We start from the raw sequence: 6,008 nt of genomic DNA, 5'->3' as shown, positions 1-6,008 counted from the left end.
CGTGATGCCAAAGTGGGCAGGCACAGCAAGGCAAACAGCACACAGGGCAGAGCTTAGGGGCATCCGAAGACTGGCGAACTCATGTGTTTTGAACTGTCCAATACCTATCTGCCTGTTTCGCGTTTGTCTTTTGGTGCATCAGAAACAACCGCGGGTCCATTGTAAGTGAATATGATCTGTCTTTTTGTTGCTCACATTGTAGTTCAAACTTGTGGGAGCTTGTGCGTGAGCACACGTCCCTGTGCCACCCGTATGGACAGACGCACTCACGCCAGGAGGAGGGGATTGTGGGAAAGGGGTGTAGCTCTCAGAGGGTGTGCTCTATTCCTCTCTTTTTCCTTCTTCCCGCCATCACGGCCCTCTTCTGCTCCAGTCCTGCAGCCCAGCCCGCCGCTCATGTACAGGCTCCAGGTATTTGGCCTTTCTTATAGCTACTGCGACAACTCTTCCCATCTACGCCACTGCTTTGCCCTCTTGTTTCTCATTCGGCTTGGACTTTTTCTTTGCTGGTTGTATTGCGCTTAGTCCTTTAAACGTGTCTTCCATCGCCAATTGCCACGCCGCACTACGCTTTCCGCCATTTTGGCCCGATGTTTCAGCAGGAGAAACTTTTCTGAAGCTCAGAAAGACCCCACAGCTCTCTGCTGATCATATTCTCTCCTCGGCCTTTATCCATGTCTGTCCTAAAACAGCTCTCCACTGCTCTCAGCTCTTGCAGAGTACTGCTCAAACTTTCTGAGCTTTTCGTACAAACAGGTGTTGGTTTGTATATTCACAATAACAAAAAAGCCAGTACTGTTGTCTGTCCTGCATTAGAAGGCCAGATTTGTGCATTATATTAGTTATGCAGTGTGGTTAGCACTCGTGAGAATCAAAAGGCTGCTCACACACCACAATCGTGACATTTTTTTCAATGTTCATAAATAAATAATTTTGTATTTACTTTATCAAGACTTGTGCAGTGGCTGTTGCAGAAATGAGTCTTGTTTGTTCATGAAGTTTATCTTTCTACCATCAGATAGGCCGTCGAAAGGTTGCACCTACATAGCTTCATGTGACACTGCAGGCCTATATAGGCCACACTCTACTGTATACAAGTTTATGTTTTAGAGGAAGTTCAAACGGAAATGAAAAGGACATAGTTTACTCAAAGAGACATTTTAGAGAAATGGAGAGCAGCAAGATATTATAATTATTCAAAGTTAGTGGTTATTCTGACTTTTCTCTCAAAATACATTACGTGAATAAGTGAACATAATACGCAGTTAATGCTCCCTTATTGGCACGATTGCAGGATTTCATAAATTTGCGTGTTGCGAATACAAAGAAGCCAAGAGGGTATCTAACAGTATATAGTTTAAATCTAAATAAGGCTTGGCGTTAAGATGGCGCCTTTGTGCCACGTGTTTAATAAGCGGTGAACGAGGGCAGACCCTCTCAACATACCCCCTACAAATTAGGAGCATACTTGTCATAGCTCCACTCAATCAAAAGTGTTGTATGAGCATAAAGTTGTTCGTTATCCTGATAAACAATAAACATATGCCATTTTTTGTAGTTATTCGGTTATATTTTAAGAATAAATTTGAGGAGCAAAAGCAGAGAACAAGAGCAACTGAGACAGAAAGAGTGGTAGGAGTTACAGAGCTCTGTCCCCGCCCCTGACCTATCCTCAGATGAACTTATCATGTTGCCTCATAATGTTTCTGAGTTTTCCTCCTAGAGGCAGTCAGGCTCAACAGGGCTGATTGGTAGATATTGTGGCTGCTGATTGGTTGATATCTTGGCTGACCGGCTGTGGTTTGCTGCAGAGTAACAGGAAGCTCGTCTTTTCATGCAGGAAGCTGCAGCTGCTGTTCCTCACACATGCGACACTTTGCACTCTTGCATACATTTATGTTTACATGCACCATTCTGAATAAACAACCTCTGTATTGAGCCTATGTGCATTTTCAGAGTACACTGCTGAATGCTGCACTATGTGGGTGTGTAGAAACATGTCAGGCCTAGCGTCTGAGCCATCAGGAAGACTGAAACCATAGTAACCATACATTTCTTCAACACCTAGCATCCAAAAGTGTTAAATTATTAAATATCTGAAAGTGACTGATGGCGGTGTAGTAGGGTAGCATAATATAGACACATAAATAGTTGTCAAAACAATCGTGGCTTTACAATATCTGACTCACACTATCTGATCTACATACATGTACCTCAAGTGAGCATTTTTACCTGTTTTTGTCAAAAGAAAATGACCTTTTTTTCCTCCACACAGTTTATTTCTCAGCGCGCTGTGTCAGGTCAATCTCATTTGTTGGTGCTGGTTACTATACTCCTTTACTGAACATGATCTGTGCATCTTTTTACATGTTTAATGAGGATGTACAAAACATGAGAGCTGGCAACGTGCCAACAAGAAACCAAACAAGATCATTCTCTTTCCCTAACATTTAGTTCCCGCATTGCAAGGGAAGCAGGTGTGTGGATTTTATACATCATGTTTTTTCGTAGTTTAACGATGCTTTGATATGATTGTATAGATTTGCATGTGGGAATTGTCCATTTGTGGGCACCTCTGCCAACTCGAGCTCCTGACTTCTCCTCATTTGCCCACCATTACCAACACCTCCTTCTTCCTCATTGAAATTCAGCCTGGTGCTCAGACACTGGCCATTTCTTGGCACAAAGTGTTCGTCTGGTGCCCCCTCTGCCATCTCCGTGCCAAGCATTCATCCTGTCTCACGAAGCAGGGACTAGGCAGACCAATAGGTATTTCCCTGCCTGTGTTTCCTCTGAAAATCGCCTTCTGAGGAGAATAGTGTTGGCTGCGAAGCGCGCTGTGTGTTCAGGGATTTGTTAATTAACTTGTATGTTTAAGTGATTTGCATATTTTGTATGGAGGAAATTCAAAGAACCCCGGCTACATGCAGTGCTGACAGTTTTGATTGAATGATTTTATTAATTAATTTTTAGCAGTGTTAAATTCTTTTTTTGGGGGCCTTTGTAAAAATGGCTGACAAATTTACTTTGATTGTGAAGATTTGTTACAATATGGCTTTTTATCATTTATCTTGTAGTTTTAAGCATAATACAGCCAAAAGTATATTAGAGGAATTTCTCAAAATTAGCCTATGTTGCTCTTCTAAAAAACATTATCCTTGTTGGCCAGAAAAGCAGCTTTATCTGAGGGCACGAGAGGACAAGGTCCTTTTTGACACAATCCAACACTGTGTTTACTACTATGTAGACAGATATGATGTTCAGAGCTCCACATTGTCTTTCTGATGCAGATCAGATTTACTGATTAAATCACATGTTCTCATTTCTTGGAGTCAGAGTTTTTAGGAGGCTGTGGACAGAGTCAGTCAGAGCCATGTGCCGCTGCTGCACAATAACAGACAGTGGTGCCAAGAGTCACATGACAAGAGAGAGGTTGGTCTCTGTTTCCAAAACAGTTGGTGTAAAAAAGTGTGCCAATTCTGACACATCGTATTTTCAGTTTCCCACGATTAACTTTGAATCAAACACAAATTGATTTATTTTAATGTCTGGCTGTGCTATACTTTGTCACTTTGGCCTCTGTGAAAAGACTATTTGGCAGCCAAACGCAGCTTAGATTTGTCACTGACATGTTGGCAGTCAGGCATCATGCCAGGACACCCTCAGCCCCTCCTCTCGCTGTCTGGACGTGGGTAATCAGACTAGCAGGGTCTGCTGCTTGCTAGCCATTGGTCATTCTCGGCCAGTCTCCGAGGTTGCGCCTCATGCTGATTTATGCAAGATGTGTATCTCCTAAACCCCTGTCGATCGGTGGCTCGTCTGGCAATTAGTCTGGCACTCATTGACCCTTGAGTCACTGCTCTGTTAACCCAGTGGCACACTGCCATATTTAAATTACTAAGCTCCCTTTATTAGAGAAAACATGCATATGACCTTTTTAAAACTATTTTGCAGACTTTTGGCTTTCATTTGACATTGCCTGCATGATGGTTCTCTGATGGTTCTCTGTACACAGGAAATGTGACACAGTAATCATTCACCAAAGCCCCCCGGACACAAATAAACTATTATTATGTTATTTTCTACACTGTGTACAATAGTGCAGCACAAATCAAAGATTTAGATGCATTCACAGTATTCACAGTGCCCCCCCCCCCCAGTCAGGGCACTGTGTCAGACCATTGGCTGTGTCCCATTCTTTTGCATAATCCAGACTTTCTGACACTGTGCTTCAGAACGGCTATCATTCTTTGGGAGATAAAAGGCTTCAGACTTGTGAAACAAGTGTAAATCTCTGTTTTACAATGTATTTAGGACGTAAAATGGCCGATACGCACGACGCCATTTTGTTTCCTTGATTTGTTTTGGGGCAGGATCCTGGGCTTGCTTTGAATCAGAGGCAGCTGGTGGTAGCATATCAGCTGCAGTCTTTGTGTGTCAGCGAGGAACAGCTATTCAGGGGTATAGCCCACTCGAATGAAGTCAAAACCTGAGACCAATTCATGGCACAGAGTCAAGCTGTATTAATTCATTAATTTAGCTTTTTGCGGTAACATACCAGAATCTTAACTCGTGAGTTTCATCACACTTCAATAGTTTTAAGATATAATACAATAATAATAATAATAATAATAATAATAATAATAATAATAATAATAATAATAATAATGTTGTTATTATTATTATTATTATTATTATTATTATTATTATTATTATTATTATTATTATTATTATTATTATAACAGCAATAAATCATTTCTGATTGTATTTAAAATTCCAGAAAAGTTGGTCAATTGGCCCATTATTGACCACAATTAAAACATTATCTATAAAGGCTGAAAAGTTACAGAACAAATGATTAACCTTTGTATAATTTATTTACTCATGTGAAAGAGGATGTTGCGGCTCACAATATTGTTCAGATTTAACCTTGAAACTTGAAATGACTTTGAGGAATGAGTATTGTAAAATTGACGGACATAAAAGTATTTCATCTCATGATATTTTCCTGAATATATAGTACAGTGATTCAACAAAAATACAACTAATATTTATTTTGTCTTTTTTACAGAGAAGTTGCATTGACGAAGCACACCGCTGAAGGTCACACGAACTCTGTCCTGGGGGCTGAGGTAGTAGATTGAATAGTTGTGGGGTTTTTTAACCTCGTTTTGAGATAACTATACAATCTACTGTCTTTCCCAAGGAGACAGCTTAGCCAGCGTCTCTCCCACTGTCCAGCTTTCCACTCATCGCAGCTAAGAACAGAGCAGTCACACTCTCACCTCGGCTCGTGGATCACTGCTTATGATTTGAGCTATGTCCGGGTGAGGTAGTAGGTTGTATAGTTTGGTGGGTGGGACTGCACCCTGCTCAGGTGATAACTATACAGTCTATTGCCTTCCCAGACAAACTCACTCATCACTCAAAATTCAGAGTTTGATGTATGTTAAATGAATATGACATTTATTATGTTATTTATCAAAGTTGTTAAAATACAATAAAGACGATTTAAAATGTAAAAAAAAATAATAACTGTTCAAGATACATTAGAATAGATCTCCCTCTAGTGTTTTTCAAGAAACATTGCACGGCACAGCTTTAAAATAATTAATTTACCAATTGTACAACCTTTTTGTTTTGTTGTTTTGAGATTTCAAATTTCAAATCAAGTTTTCCCCACAAAGGCTGACAAATGTATGTTAAACTATTTAAAGTGCCCTTGTGAAATATTGGCACCCCTGGGAACAATGTTTATGTATTGTTTATTTTCTTAACAATATTCAGTTATCCATGTAGATTAATATGACAAAATAGCTAATGTAAGAATATCCATTTAGAATTTTAAAATGGATCTCTCTATATCAGGCTGCTCGTTAAGTATTAATAAGCATTGGTAATCTACTGAGGGTTACGGGTTTGGACTAGGGTTAGGTTATAGCCCATGAATAAGCATTTTATTAATTGCCTAGTACTACTACTAGTAATAATAATGATAATAATAATAA

General features: G+C 39.9%; 1 long non-coding RNA gene across 1 annotated transcript; it reads left to right on the top strand.

Moving 5' to 3' along the window:
* LOC306964458 lies at nucleotides 1–5,588 on the top strand. Its single transcript, XR_013792969.1, has 3 exons — nucleotides 1–411; nucleotides 5,072–5,132; nucleotides 5,207–5,588. It is a non-coding gene; the product is annotated as an uncharacterized lncRNA (long non-coding RNA).
* Nucleotides 5,589–6,008: the final 420 nt, after the last annotated feature.

Source organism: Gobius niger (genome assembly GCF_951799975.1).
Source record: "Gobius niger genome assembly, chromosome: 6".
Taxonomy (NCBI): domain Eukaryota; kingdom Metazoa; phylum Chordata; class Actinopteri; order Gobiiformes; family Gobiidae; genus Gobius; species Gobius niger.
The sequence above is the reverse complement of the archived record's forward strand: the minus strand, read 5'-3'. Positions and strand labels throughout refer to the sequence as shown.